The 20,916-nt window shown below is 44.5% G+C and overlaps 1 protein-coding gene across 1 annotated transcript in view; it reads left to right on the top strand.

Annotated features, from left to right (window-relative positions):
* Positions 1 to 4,562: 4,562 nt before the first annotated feature.
* LOC309526253 (uncharacterized protein) overlaps positions 4,563 to 20,916 on the top strand; it is a gene marked incomplete at its 3' end in the record, with an annotated part of 39,553 nt that continues 23,199 nt past the window's right edge. The window contains exons 1-2 of the mRNA XM_082212165.1: positions 4,563 to 5,179; positions 7,787 to 7,893. The remainder of the gene's footprint in view (positions 5,180 to 7,786; positions 7,894 to 20,916) is intronic.

The raw sequence follows: 20,916 nt of genomic DNA on the forward strand, positions 1-20,916 counted from the left end.
AGAGAATAACAGAACAAGAGATAGAGGGTGCCATTCAGGACATGCAACTGGGCAAATCTCCAGGGCCTGACGGACTGACTTCCAGATACTACAAATCTTTGAAGGAATGGTTGATACAACCGTTAAAGGAAGTTTGTAATGAGATCTTAGAGGGGAAAAAGGCACCTGAATCGTGGAAAGAAGCGTATATATCACTCATACCAAAGACAGAGACTGAAAAGACTCAACTGAAGAACTACCGCCCAATATCATTACTTAATGTGGATTACAAAATTTTTGCAGACATTTTAGCAAAAAGATTTAAAAAAGTGCTGATGGAGAAGATTCATAAGGACCAAGCAGGCTTTCTCCCAAAGAGACACCTATCAGACAATGTTAGGAATATAATAGACATTTTGGAAAAGTTAGAGGTGAACATAAACACTAAAGCAGTTTTGATATTTGTGGACGCGGAGAAAGCCTTTGACAATATTTCTTGGAGTTTTATGAAAAAGAATCTTCATGGGATGGGGGTAGGGCAAGGATTTGAGAATGGTATGGGTGCAATATATTCTGAACAAAAAGCTAAGTTGATTGTAAATAATGTAATAACTGAGGAACTCAAGATAGAAAAAGGAACACGACAAGGGTGCCCAATTTCCCCATTGCTTTTCATTTCGGTTCTGGAGGTGTTGCTGAACATGATTGGAGAGGACCAGCAGGTTAAAGGGGTACAGGTCGGAGTTAAACATTACAAATTAAGAGCATTCGCAGATGATCTTGTATTGACTTTGCAAGAGCCAAACACTAGTACGAAAAGGGTGCTAGAAATAATTCAACAATTTGGACAGGTAGCTGGATTTAAGTTGAATAAACAAAAAACTAAAGTCTTAGGGAAAAACTTAACAGATATGGAGAAGGAGAAGTTTCAAGAAGAGACAGGTCTGACGGTGGTTAAGAAGGTGAAATATCTAGGGGTGTATTTGACATCTAAAAACCTGAATTTGTATAAGGATAACTATGAAAAATGTTGGTCAGAAATTAAAAAAGACTTAGAAATATGGTCAAACTTGAAATTGTCAATGTTAGGCCGAATTGCAGTTATTAAGATGAATGTATTGCCTAGAATGTTATTTTTGTTTCAAACCTTGCAGATTATTGACAAGATGGACTGTTTCAAGAGGTGGCAGAAAGATATTACGAAATCTGTCTGGCAGGGCAAAAAGCCCAGAATAAAATTTAAAATACTCACAGATGCAAAAGAAAGAGGGGGATTTGCCCTGCCGGACTTAAAACTGTATTATGAAGCAGCAGCGTTTTGCTGGCTGAAAGAGTGGATGCTCCTCGAGAATACAGATATCTTGGATTTGTTGTTGTTGTTTAGTCGTTTAGTCGTGTCCGACTCTTCGTGACCCCATGGACCAGAGCACGCCAGGCACTTCTGTCCTCCACTGCCTCCCGCAGTTTGATCAAACTCATGCTAGTAGCTTCAAGAACACCATCCAACCATCTCATTCTCTGTCGTCCCCTTCTCCTTGTGCCCTCCATCTTTCCCAACATCAGGGTCTTTTCCAGGGAGTCCTCTCTTCTCATGAGGTGGCCAAAGTATTGGAGCCTCAACTTCACGATCTGTCCTTCCAGTGAGCACTCAGGGCTGATTTCCTTCAGAATGGAGAGGTTTGATCTTCTTGCAGTCCATGGGACTCTCAAGAGTCTCCTCCAGCACCATAATTCAAAAGCATCAATTCTTCGGCGATCAGCCTTCTTTATGGTCCAGCTCTCACTTCCATACATCACTACTGGGAAAACCATGGCTTTTACTATACGGACCTTTGTTGGCAAGGTGATGTCTCTGCTTTTTAAGATGTTGTCTAGGTTTGCCATCACCTTTCTCCCAAGGAGCAGGCGTCTTTTAATTTCGTGACTGCTGTCACCATCTGCACTGATCATGGAGCCCAAGAAAGTAAAATCTCTCACTGCCTCCATTTCTTCCCCATCTATTTGCCAGGAGGTGATGGGCCCAGTGGCCATGATCTTCGTTTTTTTGATGTTGAGCTTCAGACCATATTTTGCGCTCTCCTCTTTCACCCTCATTAAAAGGTTCTTTAATTCCTCTTCACTTTCTGCCATCAAGGTTGTGTCATCTGCATATCTGAGGTTGTTGATATTTCTTCCGGCAATCTTAATTCCGGCTTGGGATTCATCCAGCCCAGCCTTTCGCATGATGAATTCTGCATATAAGTTAAATAAGCAGGGAGACAATATACAGCCTTGCCGTACTCCTTTCCCAATTTGGAACCAATCAGTTGTTCCATATCCAGTTCTAACTGTAGCTTCTTGTCCCACATAGAGATTTCGCAGGAGACAGATGAGGTGATCAGGCACTCCCATTTCTTTAAGAACTTGCCATAGTGGATTTAGAAGGTTTCAATAACACATTTGGTTGGCATGCATATTTATGGTATGACAAAATCAAAGCGCATACGGCCTTTAAAAGCCACATTGTCAGAAAAGTGTTGTTTAATGTTTGGATAAGATATAGAGATTTGTTGGAAAACAAAACCCCTAGATGGGTATCACCCTTGGAGGCTAAGGCATTGAAGAAACTCAATATGGAGGCCGGATGGCCAAAGTATTGGGAGATTTTGGAACAGGACGGAGACAAACTGAAACTACAGAGCCATGAAAAACTGAAACCTATAGTACGAGACTGGCTCCATTATTATCAAATAATGGAGGTTTATAAACAAGACAGGAAAATTGGCTTCCAGGTGGAAAAATCAAAACTAGAGACAGAACTGTTAGAACCCAATACTAAGAATTTGTCAAGAATGTATAATTTGCTGTTGAAATGGAATACACAAGATGAAACAGTTAAATCAGTTATGATTAAGTGGGCACAGGACATTGGTCATAATATTATGTTTGCTGACTGGGAAAGGTTGTGGAACACCGGTATTAAATTTACGGCATGTAATGCCTTAAAGGAAAATGTTATGAAAATGATCTATAGGTGGTACATGACCCCAGTCAAGCTAGCAAAAATTTACCATTTGCCTGATAACAAATGTTGGAAATGCAAGGAAACTGAAGGTACTTTTTATCATCTTTGGTGGACATGCCCGAAGATTAAGGCTTTCTGGGAAATGATATATAATGAAATGAAAAAGGTATTTAAATATACTTTCCTTAAGAAACCAGAGGCCTTTCTCTTGGGCATTGTCGGCCAATTGGTGTTAAAAGGGGATAGAACTTTTTTTATGTATGCTACAACAGCAGCAAGAATACTCATCGCAAAGTATTGGAAGACACAAGATCTACCCACCTTGGAAGAGTGGCAGATGAAAGTGATGGACTATATGACATTGGCTGAGATGACAGGCAGAATCCGTGATCAGGGAAAGGAGACTGCGGAAGAAGACTGGAAGAAATTTAAAATTTATCTCAAGGACTATTACAAACTTGATGAATGTTAGAATGTCGAGGTTTTCAGAAAGAAAGGGTTGCAGTGATGTAAGATTAGATTAAAGAAAGGATTAAGATGAATTAGGTTGGGGGGAAAAACATCTATAAGTTGCTATAAAACTATGGACATGGGGATGCAGAAAGGGGCGGTATGGGGGAGTCTGAGAAAAGAAGTTTAAGAAAAGATATTATGAAATTATGCTTGTTTGTTTGTCTTTTTATATGTTTGTTATAAAAAACTTTTGTAAAACCAATAAAAAATTTATTAAAAAAAAAAAGAATTATACACAGCAAATGGGAAGAAATCAGACTTTGACATACTGTATGCAGGGATGCGGGCCGTGGTGGTGAGGGGCTTTTTATACAGCCTTCTTGCTAGAGAAGCTCCAAAAGCAAGATAGATGAGCAGAAATCAGGGCGAATGAGGGAAGAAACCCACTCACTAGGCAGGGAGCCCGGGGACTCTGCCTCCTCCTCCTCGGCGCCTGAAACTGAGGCGAGGCTGAGATCCCCAAGGGCGGGAAGTTGGGAAAAGGCGGGAAAAGCCGTTGAGGGGAAGAAGCAGCGGGGGGGGGGAGGGGCTCCTCCTCTCTCGCCCCTCAGAGACACGACGGGGACCCTCTTGGGAGGGGAGCAGAAAGGGGTCTCTCTCTCTCCCCCCCCCTCACAACCCCCTTGCAGCGGGGGGAGGGGCTCCTCCTCTCTCGCCCCTCAGAGACACGACGGGGACCCTCTTGGGAGGGGGGGGGCCGGAAAGGGGTCTCTCTCTCCCCCCCCTCACAACCCCATTGCAGCGGGGGGAGGGGCTCCTCCTCTCTCGCCCCTCAGAGACACGACGGGGACCCTCTTGGGAGGGGGGGGCCGGAAAGGGGTCTCTCTCTCCCCCCCCTCACAACCCCATTGCAGCGGGGGGAGGGGCTCCTCCTCTCTCGCCCCTCAGAGACACGACGGGGACCCTCTTGGGAGGGGGGCAGAAAGGGGTCTCTCTCTCCCCCCCCCTCACAACCCCATTGCACTCCTCTCATGGCGGAAGGGGACCCCACCCTCTTCTCCCTGCCTGGCGAGGGGGCAGCCGGGCCAAGGGGGTCTCTGGGCGCAGGAGAGCCTGGGGGGAGGGAGGAGGGGGGAGAGGAAGCGCCCCTTCTCTCTCAGGCAGCCCCATGTCTCTTCCCACCCCCCCCCGAGGCTGGGTCCATCTCTGGGCTTCACAGAGGACCCCCCCCCTGGGCTGGGGGGGGGAGGAGGGACCCCCCTGGGCTTCCCTGGGTCCGCCCCTCCCCCACTCTCCTGACCCACAGGGGGAGGGGCAGCCCTTCCCTCCTTCTCACTCAGCCTCTCCCCTCCCCGCCTCCCTCTTTGCAGATGGAAAACCCCCTCCTTCTCTCCCCGCAAACCCAGGTCACCCCCAGATATGATGCCCCCCCCGCAGCCATCTCGACCCCGGCTGTGGGGAGGAGGAAGGAGGGGGGCCAGGCCCCCATGGAGCCCCGAGGCAGCGCCGTCCCGTCCTCTTCCCATCCCAACACAGGAAGGGGCTGCTCTATAGACGTAGCTCTAGGGGCAAGCGCATCCCAAAAGGAACCGGAACTGTCGCTGCTGAATGCGCCGGAAGTTGCCAGACCGGGAAAGGAGGAAGGGCGTCGCTGAAGAGTTCCCCCCCCCGTCGCCGCCGCCCTTTCTATTGTAGACAAGGAAAGCGGACTAATCTGGAGCCAGGGAGGCGGAGGACCAAGTGGTAAAGAGGGAGAGAAGGGGGGGAATAGAAGGGGGGATAAGGGGGGAGGACAAAGAGACCCCCCCAAGGAAAGCGCCCTCCCTGGGGTCGCCCGTCGACAGGGGCCCCGATCCAGGCCCCGACCCAGGGGGGAAGGGGGGGGGACCCAACACCTGCAAGATCTCCTGGGCAGCAGCAGCAGCACCGCCAGACTCCCCTTTCTCTTCCCTGGGGGGCCGAGAGATGCTCAGCTGCCCTGCCCCCCCCCCGAGGCCTTGGCGGGAAGGGGAATGAGGACCCCAAGCAGGGCTGGGGGTGGGACTGAGGCCCCCCATTCTCCCTGGGGTCGTGGGGGGCCTGGCTGGGTCCCCAAGAGACCAGCTGAGCTTGTTCTGGGGATGAGCTTTCGTGTGCATGCACACTTCTTCAGATTGGACAGTTTTCTGCCTGAAATTTGGGAAACACTTTCTCTTTCCTCTCAATAATATCTCTTCCAAACTGTGAGCCTCTCCCTTCATCTTGTCCAAACAAGATGATTTGATGGTATTGAAACCAATCCGCCACCACACCTCCCTCCTCATCCTGTTTATTCAGTTTTATTTCTTCTTCCGAAAAGTCCAAAAGATCTCTGTAAGTTGCCCATTGCTTCTTCCGTATTGCATTTTTTAAAAAAGCTGTTGCTTTTGTGGGTTGGAGCCAAAGAGGTGTTTTTCTTTCCAGCATATTATTATATTTATCCCATACTGTAAAAAGGATTTTCTGAATAACCTGATTCATAGAGCTCTTGTGTGTTTTAGTTTTATCCTGCCATAAATAAGCGTGCCAACCAAACATAGTCTTACGACCTTTGTTATAAGGAAAACCTGCTCCTTTCCCCTTATGGGGTATCCAAGAGCCCATATAGTCCTTAAGTGGGTTCCATATAGGTAGGAGAAAATAACAGAGGCCAAGCAGAGAATATGGAGAAGCAAAGCGGCTAGTAAGCCTGATCTTTATTGCAACAGTGTCCCCCCCCCCCTCACCACAACCAGGAGGGAGGTGTGCAAGGCCTTATATAGTCTTTTGAAATTGCCCACCCAAGACCACCCCCCCAATATCATACAGAAGGAGACTGTCTACAGCAGGAATAGATCACAGGAGGCGGTCTACAGCAGAAAACCTGTCCCCAAGGATACCTGTTAATGGTCACTAGCTGCATTACCTGGGCAGCCTGGGCATTCTTTTGTGATGGTAAATACTTTAGTTCCTGAATCCAGGTCACAGGCTCACCCTGTTCATCCCTCCTTAAGGCAGTATTTGTAAGCACAAAGACAATGGGAAGGCTTCCATTTGCCTTCTTTACTGCAGAGGAATATTTGAATACATTTCTGAGCACAATTCAAAGTGTTGGTGCTCCCTTGGACAAAACAAAGACACCAACCAGTTATAACTTGGAGCAAAACAGCAGCCTGCCTGTAGGCTTGGCCTTTATTGAACTGTTGCAACAGGGTGTTCCCCTCATTTGCAAGAGAGAGGAAAGACAAAGAAAAATGGTGTGCAAAGTCTTATAAAGACTTTTGAAATTGCCACCCTCTAGGTCAAGCCCACCCCCAGAAACATCACACCTTCATCACAGAAAGGAGGGGTTGAGGAAGGAGTTGTGGTGGTAACCTGAGTGTCCTGTCACCTGGCAGGTTCCTCCTTTCCCCCTGCCCATGAGTCACTTCCAGGAGACAAAGGGGAGTTTGCAGTTTCCTGCCCCCAGAGGGAAGATCTGATCATTGTCCTTTGTTGGTGCTGAATCCACTCCCATATGCAAGTTCTTTGTGATCTTGATGGTCTTCTGTCTGGGATCATCAGGGTTGACATAGCAACTGGGCAGGGCTCCTGTGGATGTGCTGGGATGGTGAAGGGATTATGGCTGACCAGAACCAAGCCACCCCCCTTTGATAGTCCTTGTCATATGGAGTAAAATAAAAATGGAACACTGCAAATCCGATGTATGGTTGATTTTTCTATGAATTTATAACAGAAGTGTGGCGTGTGTAGTGTGTGAGTGTGAATGTGTGTGAAGTTTGTACAAACTGAATGATTGGGGGGGGGGTTCCTGCTACAGTGCTGACCTTTCAAGCCCTAAACGGCCTCAGTCCTGTATACCTGAAGGAGCGTCTCCACATCCATCGTTCAACCTGGACACTGAGATCCAGCGCCGAGGGCCTTCTGGCGGTTCCCTCATTGCGAGAAGTGAGGTTACAGGGAACCAGACAGAGCGCCTTCTGGGTAGTTGCGCTTGCCCTATGGAACGCCCTCCCATCAGATGTCAAGGAAATAAGCAGCTATCTTATTTTTAAAAGACATCTGAAGGCAGCTCTGTTTAGGGAAGTTGTTAATATTTAATGCTTTACTGTTTTTGACACTCAATTGGTGTGGACCTCAGTGATGATATTTTCTTTTCCTTGTGTTAGATGCATGTTGAAACAAGGTGTGATTGACATGGGCATGTCTGGATCACAGATTTCTGCCCAACACCACTCCTCTTCCTGGACATACCTGTGATGTATTGATGACACTATGATAAATGTGTTGTGGGAACTATTAAAAATTCACGTAATCTTTGTCCTGGACCTTTTCTTTTTTTGCTCTCCTTAGAGATTGAGACCTTTGTTGCACAAATAAATGATCAGCCCTTCTGGCCACTGATTTGCTTCCTCATTGCTTGCCTGCCGTCTCGCGTTTTCTGATCAATCCAGCATCCGCAGGGCTAGACTCCAGCAAAGTTGGAAAGCACTTTAAGGTAGGGCACCCCAAGAATTGTTATTTTCACCTGGAAGGAGTTGGGGAGCTGTCAAAACCAAACCCCAGTTTTCCCCATGTGGCAAGACCACCTGGAATAATTTTACCCTTATGATTTCTATATAATCATATATATCCATATGTATCCATATATCCATGTATCTAACTGGTTTTTAATAGCTAAGGCTTCAAGGCTTCAGCAGAACTAAAATGCTTAGATTTTAGAAATCCAAAGCTGACCTCTGTCCCATTTCTCCCCCAGTGTCTTGCTAACATTTGAAGGAAATAATAAATCTGATGTGCTGGCACTTTCCTCCCTTGGAGACAGCTCCTCAGCGGCTGAGTCGGGGGAACTGGAAAAAATAGTTAACTGCAATGTTCTAGCCAGTAGCGGGGGCGGGGGGTTGTCCATGCTTTCAAAATAAGTTTCTTTTCGGCTTCCGGGGGCGGCGCGAAACGGCAATGGCGGTCCTCTTCAGTCTCTGAAGAGGGGCTCCGCAGAAAAGGATCGTACGCTACGGCACAGCGACGATCCATTAAGAAAAACCACGAGTAGAGTGAGCTCGTGGCCGTGGGACTCGGCGGGCACCTGGAGCGACCCCCGAAACGAAGAAGGGACCCCGTAAGGGGCTCCGGAAGCATGGAGGGGAAGCGGTGCTGTGAGTTCATCGCTCTTTCTGCGGGAGTGAAGCCGCGCGGCTGCTGCTGATGAGCGCTGACCTTTCTTCCTTTGAATTGGATTACAAACCATCTACTCGTGAGTAAGGATTACTCTCTTTTGGATTACAAATTCGGGAATTTGGCTGAAAGCGGGGGACGAAAAAAGGAAGTCCGTCTTTCCGCACTGCTTAAAGATCAAAGGCAAAGAAACTGACAGCTGGAAGCAATTTAAAGGGACATAAAAATTGGAAATATCGTGCGCTAATGAAATTGGCAACCGAAAGGGTAAAGGCAAGTTTTTCTTCTTTTTTCATGGCATTGATTTAAACTGGGAATCCTCTCCTCCTTGTTGGATTACAAAAATTTAAAGTGCCAAGTATCGGGCTGGCAGGGGGAAAGAGAACTGTTGCTGCGGGAACTGTATCTAAAGTGGAAATTGATACATTTTGGGTGCTTATTGAGGATACATTTAAAGAACTGTAGCAGACACCTTTTGGAGAGACTTTGTGGCAACCTGCGAACGCTCTGTAAGTTTTAAAGAGAAAAAGGACTGTTGTTAAACTTCTGTTGTTAAACTTCTTGGGACTGCAGGGACTTTAATGGCGGACAAATTTCTTTCTTTCCTTTCTGAATTGCAATAATACTCCCTCTAGTGGAGTTTTGGATTTACAAGTGCCTGGGAACAAATTTTATTTTGACTCTCTGCGGTTTTCTTTGGTATATTGAGGGACTGTCTTTCCCATGGGAAGATTGATAGTTTGACCTTGAGCCATAGACAGGTGTGGAATGAGTGGCCAACCGAAAACAAGGGCTGCAAAAGCGAAAGCAGGGAAAGGACAACTTGTGCAAACAACTTTGACAACTCAAACACGCAGATCATCCGTTCCAGCTGTATTAGAGGAAGCTGGACAGACTACAACAGAGGATATGGCTGCAGGAGGATCTGAGTCTACCATACTAAAAGAGATGTTAGATCAATTCGCAATTTTAAACAAGAAGGTGGATGATCAGACGGCAAAAATTGATTTAGCCACATCCTCCATTACAAAACTTACTGAACAAGTGACACAACATTCACAAGCAATTGGAAATCTTAAAGATATAGCATCTGAGAATCGGAAATTGGCCGAAGCCGCCAATTTGAAAGCTGACCAAGCAAATCAAAAAATTGAGGAAATAAAAGGGGAAGTAAGGCCACTTCATAGACACATCAGTGACCAGCAAGCCTACCTGTCTATGGTCGAATTGAGAAATCGGGAAAATAATTTGAGACTCTGTCTTATCCCAGAACTTGAGAAAGAAGATCTGATTGGTTACTTGACAGTGGAGTTCTCTAAGTTCTGGGGTATAAAAGTTGATCAGGACTTTAAAATAATAACTGCATTTAGATTGGGAAGAGTAACAAGGAAGGACAGACCCAGGGACTGTTTGATCATTTTGAGATCTAAACAGGAGAGAGACAAAATATTGGACCTTCACTTTAAGAAATCACTTGAGTTCCAAGATAAGAGAGTGGAAATTTATAAGGATATACCAAAACAACTTTTGGATCTCAGAGCTGTATACACGGATCTAGCAAGATTACTGCGAGGCAACGGGATACCTTACAGGTGGGAGTTCCCTCAAGGTTTATCTTTTACCTATAAAGGAAAGAAAATTAAAATTAAAACAAAAGAAGATAGCCAGAAGTTCCTGCACGACCACGGAGAGGACCTACAGAAAGGGATAGCGGCTCTTTGGCCACAACCACTGCCTGGAGTAGAACCATTACCTTCTGCCTCAGGTACGGAAGAAAAAGAGGACACCCCATTATAGAGTAACAACAGATCGACCCAGGATGTCTCTGCAGCTATATAGTTGGAACATTAATGGCGCAAATTCCCCGGAGAAAAGGAGAAGGATCTTTCATATTTTGAAAAAAGAACATTTGGATATAATTTGTCTGCAGGAAACACACGTGACAAGACTCCAAAGGAAAGTGTTGATTAACAAAAGATTGGGCCAAGAATTTATTTCATCAGATAGAGTCAAGAAAAGAGGCGTGGTGATCTATGCAAAGGAGAATCTGTCACCGAAAATTTTGTTTAAAGATGAACACGGATGAATTTTGGCAATTGAAACACAAATTCAAGGAGAAAAAGTTTTGATATTAGGAATTTATACACCAAATGAGGGGAAATCGGAATTTTACAAGAAACTGCATGAGACATTGCTGGACTATCTGGACTATACTAACATCATTATGATGGGAGATATGAATGGGGTGGTCTCTACCCTAATGGACAAGTCCCAGAACCAAAATTTGACTAAGGACGGCAGATTACCTAAAACCTTTTTTGAATTGACTGACAATATGGATTTGATTGACACTTGGAGGACAAGGAACCCCCTAGGTAAGGAGGGAACATTCTTCTCTGAGGCCCACCTGTCATGGACAAGAATCGACCAGATTTGGGTAACTAGAGGGCTGGCACCTAAGATTGTAAGAGTGGAAATCTGCCCAAAGACTTGCTCCGACCATAACGCTCTGAAAATGGAATTAAGACTTACTCCAGCTGGTTCCTTCAGATGGAGAATGAATGACAACCTGCTAAGAGATCAATAGATTGTAAAGAAGGGCCAAAAAGCTTTAAAGGACTATTTCGAAATTAACTTGAACACCTCGGTGGAAAAGAGAATAATCTGGGACGCAAGCAAAGCGGTAATGAGAGGGTTTCTGATACAACAGAACACGATTAAGAAAAAACTCTGGAATGGAAAAAAGGATAAGATATTAGAGAAGATAAAAGATGGAGAGAAAAAATTGAGATTAGACCCAAAATCAAAAGAGACTTTGAGAGAAATTAAATTTTATCAATCACAATATACGAAATTGATAAACCAAGAAGTGGAATGGAAAATTAAACAAATGAAACAAAGATCTTTTGAATCAGCAAATAAATGTGGAAAACTGCTAGCATGGCAGTTGAAGAAAAGACAAAAATTGAACTATGTAACCAATCTAGAGGTTGAAGGGAAAAACATTCAGAAACCAGGTGAAATTAGAAAGTGTTTCCAGAAATATTTTAAAAAACTGTATACGCAAGGGCCCGAGGAAGGGTTCGAGATGGACCAATTTTTGAAAGCCAACGGCCTACCAGAACTTTCTCAGGAAAAGAGATCAATCTTGAATCATAGAATAACACAACAGGAAATTGAGGTTGCCATTCAGAATATGCAGCTGGGCAAGTCTCCAGGCCCTGATGGACTTACCTCCAAGTATTATAAGACATTAAAAGACTATTTGACATTACCACTAATGGAGGTTTGTAACCAGATTATGGACGGTGGGAGAGCACCAGAAACGTGGAAAGAAGCTTTCATTACATTGATACCCAAAGTGGAAACTGAAAAGACTCAGCTAAAGAACTACCGTCCCATCTCACTCCTTAATGTGGATTACAAAATATTTGCAGACATTTTGGCAAATAGATTTAAAAAGGTTCTGAATGAAGTAATTCATAAGGACCAGGCAGGCTTTCTCCCGGGTAGACATTTGTCTGACAATACCAGGAACATCATTGATATTTTGGAATTCTTGCAAACTAATATTAACACCAAAGCAGTGTTAATCTTTATTGATGTGGAGAAGGCCTTTGACAATATTTCCTGGAAGTTTATGAAGAAGAACTTGGAAGGGATGGGAGTGGGACGGGGGTTTGAAAATGGTTTAGAGGCAATCTATTCAGAACAGAAAGCTAAGTTGATAGTAAACAATGTGGTGACAGAAGAGTTTCAAATTGAAAAAGGAACACGGCAAGGGTGCCCTCTCTCCCCCTTATTATTTATTTCTGTCCTGGAGGTGCTCTTGAATATGATCAGGAAGGACCGGCAGGTACAAGGAGTACAGGTCGGAGAGAAACAATATAAACTGAAAGCTTTTGCAGATGACTTGGTTTTGACTTTGCAGGAGCCAGAGTCTAGTACAAAAAGAGTTTTAGAACTGATTCAGGAATTTGGTCGGGTGGCGGGCTTTGAGTTGAATAAACAAAAAACTAAGGTACTGGGAAAAAACTTGACACCTTCAGAAACAGATGGGTTTCAGAGGGAAACGGAGTTAAACGTGGTCAAAAAAGTGAAATACCTGGGGGTTAACTTGTCTTCCAAAAATTTGAATTTATTCAAAGACAACTATGAAAAATGTTGGTCTGAAGTTAAAAAAGATCTAGAAATTTGGTCAAGACTGAAACTTTCCTTGTTGGGCCGAATAGCAGCTATAAAAATGAATGTTTTGCCAGAGATGTTGTTCTTGTTTCAAACCTTACAGATCGTGGATAGAGTGGAATGTTTTGGAAAGTGGCAGAAGGATATCTCAAAGTTTGTTTGGCAGGGCAAAAAGCCCCGAATAAAGTTTAAAATACTAACTGACGCAAAAGAAAGAGGGGGGTTTGCCCTGCCAGACTTAAGGTTATATTATGAAGCTGCAGCCTTCTGCTGGATGAAAGATTGGTTGTTGCTAAAGAACACTGACGTCCTAGATCTGGAAGGGTTTAACAATTCCCTAGGATGGCATGCGTATTTGTGGTACGACAAGGTAAAGACACATAAAATGTTTAAAAACCATATTGTCAGAAAAGCAATATTTATAGTCTGGATAAAATATAAGGATTTGTTAGAAAATAAGACCCCGAGGTGGTTATCACCAGTGGAGGCCAAGGCTCGGAAAAGACCCAATATGGAGGTCGGCTGGCCGACATATGGGGAAATAATAGAAAAAATTGGAGATAATTGGAGGTTACAGAGTTATGAAAGACTAAAGGATAAGGTGCAAGATTGGTTTCATTATGCCCAAATTCAGGAGGTGTTTAAGATGGATAAAAAAAAAACAGGCTTCCAGGTGGAAAAATCGAAACTAGAGACAGAATTGTTAGAACCAAAGACTAAGTTATTATCAAGAATGACTTCTGGGGTTGGCAGGATCTGGAAATGGCGGATCCCCTCCGAGCTCCGGAGGGAATCGGCTCAGCGGAGGATGGGTCTTTGCCGTGCCGGCGACACGGGGACCCTTAAAAACCGCAGGCGCGGAAGCCTGCGGACTGAAGACTCGGTGGGTGCCTTAAACGCCCCCCGATTCACGAAGAGCCTTTTTAAAGGCTGCGGAGGGGATACGGGGGGCGGCGCGGCGCTGAGAGTCGATCGCTACCTCCGCCGAGTGAAGCCGCGAGCCATGACTGGAGAGCGCTGACTTCCTTCCTTGAAATTCGGACTGAAAAATAACCCGTGAGTAAAACGGAATTGGACTTTTAGAAACTTTTCCTGTGAATTTGAGACGACCGGGGGGGGTGCTAAAAGGAAGTCCGCACCCCCCCCCCTTTGCAGACGATTTAGAGCAACGACATAAGAACTAAGCTGGAGAGTCCACCCTATAAGGGGTGAGTTAAAAAAGACAGTAACTTCCAAGATTTCGTAAAAAAGTAATTTTGAGCAGGAGAGTGGAGTTTCGGAAGTCTCTTTTTTTGTTGTAAACAACCCCCCCTCCCGGGCCCGGGAGTGCCCTGTTTCGGAGCTTGTGTAAGAGGAGCAGAGTTTGACAGCTGTCAAAGCTGTCAAACGGGCAATTTAAAGTGGAAAAACTTTTATTTAAGATCCCTCTGGATTAAAATGAGTTACAATTGAATAAAATTGTTGGAAATAAAGTAACAACAATAAGTTTGAGGATTGTTGGAGAAAAGAACACTAAGTATCCAGATTCCCTCTAGGGGGAATTCTGTGAAACTACAATGGCTGTGGATGGAAAAATACTAGGGGAAATCGAAAGAATGTTTCAGCTGGTGGGAATCCTACAAGAGCAGACTTCAGCTATGAGTAAACAACTTATGACCTTGACTCCTGGAACAAGCAGTTCTGCTGAATGTAGTGAGGACCTGAATGAGAAAGAATCCACAGCTGAATCTGAAATGATATCTAAAGAAGTGCAAGAGACTAAACAAGAAAAAGAGAAAGTAAAGTTGGAAAGTACCAACCAGGAACTGACACCTGTGGAATATAAGCAAGGAGACTTTTGGATTAAGTTTACTACAAATCTATGAAAGATGCAAAAGACGAAAGTGGAGGCCCCGGGAATTTATGGAATGCAGGACTTTAAAATAAAGAAATATAATTGGGGCCTCCACACTCACACTGACTCTGACTTTGACTACGATTTTGAAGATCCAGGCCTTGTGGAAATTCTTCAGCAGCTGTTTCCAAAAAGGCGTATGGGAAGAGATTATGGGTTGATTCTGACAGAACTTTTTCGAGACTTGGTGACCGACATAAAAGACTACCAACAAGACCGGCGGAGAGGGACTGAAAGAGATTTGAGAGCCTCGGACGTGTGGGACCCAGGCTAAGAACTGACATTTTGGACATGTATTGGGAAGGGGCGCAAACCGGGGAGGGGAGGGAGGGGAGGATGTATTTAACAACACTCAAAATTATGTGGTTTAGTTAATATGACTTTTATCTAAGATAATTCGGGAAATCGACGGAAGAGAACTGGGGTCCAACTTAGAAAAATTTATTTTGCTTTTTTTTAAATATATATATAAGGACTAATATCATGATGCATAAGAGGAGAACTGCCAATTTGCTGATATAATTTTGGGAATAGGGATGCAAGGGAGGGGGTGGGGGGAAGTCAAGGAGTAAGGTTAGGAAAATAAGACTTTCTGAAATTATACATGTTTTTTGTGTTTTTTATTTGTCTGTTTTTGTGTTTGTATTTGTCTATATAAAATGTGAAAAACCAATAAAAAATAAAAAAAAGAATGTATAACTTGCTGCTTAAATGGAACACCCAGGATGAGACAGTTAAATCGGCCATGATAAAGTGGGCTCAAGACATTGGGTACAACATCATGTTTGAAGACTGGGAAAGGTTATGGACCACTGGTATGAAATTTACGGCATGTAATGCCTTGAAAGAAAACATTATGAAAATGATATACAGGTGGTACATGACCCCAGTCAAGCTTGCAAAGATATATCATTTGACTGACAATAGATGTTGGAAGTGTAAAGAGGCTGAAGGAACATTCTTTCACCTATGGTGGACGTGCCCTAAAGTGAAGGCCTTCTGGGAAATGATATATAATGAGTTAAAAAAGGTGTTTAAGTACACCTTCCCTAAGAAACCAGAGGCCTTCCTCTTGGGCATTGTCGGCCAAAAGGTGTTAAAGAAGGATAGAACGTTTTTTATGTACGCAACTACAGCAGCAAGGATTCTTATCGCAAAACATTGGAAGACTCAAGATCTGCCCACACTGGAAGAGTGGCAAACGCAGCTGATAGACTATATGGAATTGGCTGAGATGACCGCCAGGATCCGAGATTTGGGAGAAGAAGCAATGGAGGAGGACTGGAAAAAATTTAAGGACTATCTGCAAAAGTTCTATAAATTATTTGAATTATAAGAATTCGTACGACTTGGAAAGAATAGCTCCAGCAAAGAGGGTAGAAGATATTGAAATTAAATAATAAATTAATGAAAGGATTAAATGTTTAAAGGTTGGAAATGTTATTATATTGGTTGACTAAAGTAAATTGACAATAAGTAATTTAAACTAAAACGTAAGCTTTGAAGGTACAAAAGAAACGTATGAAACAAGGTTATAATTTGCTGATATTTTTATTGTTAAGAATGCATTGCGGGGGAGATGTGGGGAAGTCCGATAATAGACTGGAACAAGCTTGAAATAATCAATTTTTCTGTCTTTTTTCTTCTTTCTTCTTTCTGTAATTGATACTTTTTCTGTGTAAATTGATGAATATATTCTATCTGGAAAAAAGCAATAAAAATATATTTAAAAAAAAAATCGGAACACTCGCAAGACGTTTTCGTCTTGCGAAGCAAGCCCATAGGGAAATTCGTCTTGTGAAGCAGCTCAAAAACGGAAAACCCTTTCGTCTAGCGGGTTTTCCATCTTGCGAGGCATTCTTCTTGCGGGGCACCACTGTATCATTTTTGAGATTGCATCCCAGTACAGCTTTCGCCACTCTTTTGTTGACTATGAGGGCCACTCCATTTCTTTTACGGGATTCTTGCCCACAGTAGTAGTTATGATGGTCATCTGAACTGAATTTGCCCATCCCTGTCCATTTTAGTTCACTGATGCCCAGGATGTCAATATTTATTCTTGCCATCTCATTTTTGACCACATCCAGCTTACCAAGGTTCATGGTTCTTACGTTCCAGGTTCCTATGCAATATTTTTCTTTACAGCATTGGACTTTCCTTTCGCTTCCAGGCATATCTGCAACTGAGCGTCCTTTCGGCTTTGGCCCAGCCGCTTCATCAGCTCTGGATCTACTTGTCCTTGTCCTCCGCTCTTCCCCAGTAGCATGTTGGACGCCTTCCGACCTGAGGGGCTCACCTTCCAGCGTCATAACTTTTATATGCTTGTTGTCTTTGTCCATGGAGTTTTCTTGGCAGGGATACTGGAGTGGCTTGCCGGTTCCTGCTCCAGGTGGATCACATTTGGTCAAAACTCTCCACCATGACCTGTCCATCTTGGGTGGCACTGCACGGCATAGCTCATAGCTTCTCTGAGTTATTCAAGCCCCTTTGCCACGGCAAGGCAGTGATCCATGAAGGGGACAATGGGTATTATTCACCTTTAATACTCACCTTTTTCAGTGTCACACATATTTTTATCTTGTGATCTTCAGGTAAGAGAGGTATACAAACGTACCGTATTTTTTGCCCTATAAGACGCACCGTCCCATAAGGCGCACCTAGTTTTTTTGGGGGGGAAATAAAGGGGAAAAAATTAATTCCCCCCCCCCAGGCGCGGGGCTGGGTCGGGGGAAGCCCGAGTTTCCCCCGACCCCAGCCCCCAAACAGGCAGCTCTCTGCAAGCCGTGGGAGCCCAGCGCTGGCTCCCGCTGCTTGCGGAGAGGTCCACGAAGCCTGGACGTGCTGAGCTCAACGCGCGCAGGCTTCAGCATGCAGGCAACAGCATGCAGGATGCGCACCGACCCCCCTCGCTCTCCAGGCTTCAGCGAAAGCTTGCATTGGCCCATAGGACGCACACACATTTCCCCATCATTTTTCGAGGGGGAAAAGTGCGTCCTATAGGGCGAAAAATACGGTAATAAATAATTCCCAGTTGGAGCAGAGCTAGAATATCCAGAAGCCCTAGGTCACCCACGGCAAAGGAGAAAGAACAGTGAGAGAGGCCTGGACAGGGAATCTCCACTAAGATAAGCCAGTGTCAGGAGGCAGGTGCGAGACCGGGGGGCATATAATTATTATAAATAATAATTGGGGTGGGTGTCTCAATCTGGCCTTCCCAGCGGTCAGGCTCCAGCTGCTTTCCTTCTGCATCTCCAGCTCTCTCCATTCAAGAATGCAAGGCTGAGAGATGGAGGTCCAACCCCAAGAACATTCTCCAACTGAGCACTCCTTCAACCGACCACAAGCACCAAGCCTTGTCACTAGACTTATATATGGGTCTCCAGAAATGGTCACTATGCACCACCTGAGGCCAAAGGGACTGTACAGGTGATGAATAAAGATCTAGAGGTCAAAGGGGACAAAATGTGTCCCAAGGGGTGCAGGATTATAGTGCAGAGGATGAAGAACTTCATGATGAACTTAGGACCCTGAGGAATATTGGAACATACAGCAGCTCCCTTTCCTGTGAGAAACCACTTTTTATAAAACGTAAAGCCCACAGTTCAACCGTATTCTAAGATAATGCTGCTTCATTAACAATAATTAAGGGTTATAAAAGGCTGATGGTGCATGACCATTATTTTACATTATTTCATTTGCCTTTCCTAAAAATTTGGAACATATGGAGGACTGGAGAGATTGTACAAGACGTTAAAATAAGAGCAGGTGCTAATTGATGTGTGTAATAGTCCTTTGTTCTCTTCCTAGAAAACAAAAAGGATTTTCTCCCCACCCCATCGAAAGAAGACAATGGAGAAGGCAATCAGAATTCTGGAGGGCCATGTCTAATGGGAATAATGAAGAAAACATTTAAATACATGGAGTGTGAAAATAGAACATAAACAATTTGAAAGTATGGAGTGTGGAAGGAGCTTCACTGACAGCGGAAACCTTAGAAAACACCAATGGAGTCACACAGGGGAGAAATCATTTAAATGTATGGAGTGTGGAAAGAGCTTCAGTAGGAGTGGACACCTTAGAATTCATCTACGGACTCACACGGGGGAGAAACCATTTAAATGCATGGAGTGTGGAAAGAGCTTCACTGATAGTGGACACCTTAGAATTCATCTACGGACTCACACGGGGGAGAAACCATTTAAATGCATGGAGCGTGGAAAGAGCTTCACTAATAGTGGACACCTTAGAATTCATCTACGGACTCACACGGGGGAGAAACCTTTTAAATGTATGGCGTGTGGAAAGAGCTTCAGTACTAGTGGAAACCTTAGAATTCATCAACGGACTCACACAGGGGAGAAACCATTCAATTGCATGGAGTGTGGAAAGAGCTTCAGTGGGAGTGGAGACCTTAGAAAACATCAACGGATTCACACAGGGGAGAAACCATTTAAATGCATGGAGTGTGGAAAGAGCTTCAGTCAGAGTGGACAGCTTAGAATTCATCTACGTGCTCACATGGGGGAGAAACCATTTAAATGCATGGAGTGTGGAAAGAGCTTCACTGGTAGTGGAAACCTTAGAATTCATCAACGGACTCACACTGGGGAGAAACCATTTGAATGCATGGAGTGTGGAAGGAGCTTCACTGATAGTGGAAACCTTAGAATTCATCAACGGACTCACACAGGGGAGAAGCCATTTCAGTGCATGGAGTGTGGAAAGAGCTTCACTAATAGTGGACACCTTAGAATTCATCAACGGACTCACACTGGGGAGAAACCATTTGAATGCATGGAGTGTGGAAGGAGCTTCACTGATAGTGGAAACCTTAGAATTCATCAACGGACTCACACTGGGGAGAAACCATTTGAGTGCATGGAGTGTGGAAAGAGCTTCAGTGGGAGTGGACACCTTAGAATTCATCAACGGACTCACACAGGGGAGAAACCATTTAATTGCATGGAGTGTGGAAAGAGCTTCAGTGGGAGTGGAGACCTTAGAAAACATCAACGGACTCACACAGGGGAGAAACCATTTAAATGCATAGAATGTGGAAAGAGCTTCACTACTAGTGGAAACCTTAGAAACCATCAACGGACTCACACAGGGGAGAAACCATTTCAATGCATGGAATATGGAAGGAGCTTCAGTACAAGTGGAGTTCTTACAAAACATCAACAAACTCATACAGGGGAGTAACAATATAAGTCCTAGGGAAATGGACAGAGGTTCAGTTGTAGTGGAAGTCTTACAAACGATCAAAAGACTCCGAGGGGTAAGAGTTGTAATAGTGGTGACACCCACAGGCCATCAATTAACTCAAAGAAGAGAAAGCGTTTAACTAGAAGGAGTATGGATCCTGCTTTGGTTATTATGCAACGCTTTTTAGAGAGTTGAACCTTTTTCTCTCCAAGTTGACACTTTCTTTCACATCAATAGTAGGAAATCAGTCTTAATTGCAGGCAGCGTGTGTGAGCTTCTGTTGTTTGTAACGTGGTCTAGACATTTATTTAAAGTAATGAAGGTAACATTTCACAATAGTAAGCCTAATTAATATTTAATGTGAATCTGTAGTGTTGCTGCTGAAAGAGGGCGGACTGAGAGTGAGCTGGTGTTGGTGTTTGGTGGAGGGAGCTGGAAATGTTTGTATCTGGGAATAGAGAGTTTCTCAAAGTGGAGCTGAGACTGGTGGTCTTGCATGAGGAGGGAAGGGGGCACAGGGAAGAAGGGGCCATAGCAGAGCATCTCAAAGCAATGTGCTGGGGGGCGGGAGCCATGGTGACACAAGTGTGTGTAGAATGCTATTCCCATAATGACGCAGGCGAGAAACCGTAAGGATGAGTATAATGGGGAAGGAGGTTCAGGCAGGTCCCCAACCCAGAGTGCTAAGGGTCAGCTTCCTCCAAATCCACCAGCTGCCCCAAGGCAGGAGCCACCTCTGGGCCTGAGGGTGGAAAGCCTCCCTCCACCTTTGCAACTGGACATGATCCGAGGGCAGTGATGGCAAACCTTTTAGAGATGGAGTACCCAAACTGCAACGCAAAACTCACTTATTTATCACAAAGTGCCAACTACTGCAATGCGCTCTGTGTGGGGCTACCTTTGAAGGTGACCCGGAAACTACAACTAATGCAGAATGCGGCAGCTGCACTGGTGACTGGGAGCGGCCGCCGAGACCACAGAACACCGGTCTTGAAAGGCCTAAATTGGCTCCCAGTACGTTTCC

The sequence above is a fragment of the Podarcis vaucheri genome, assembly GCF_965113315.1.
Source record: "Podarcis vaucheri genome assembly, chromosome: 2".
Lineage (NCBI taxonomy): Eukaryota > Metazoa > Chordata > Lepidosauria > Squamata > Lacertidae > Podarcis > Podarcis vaucheri.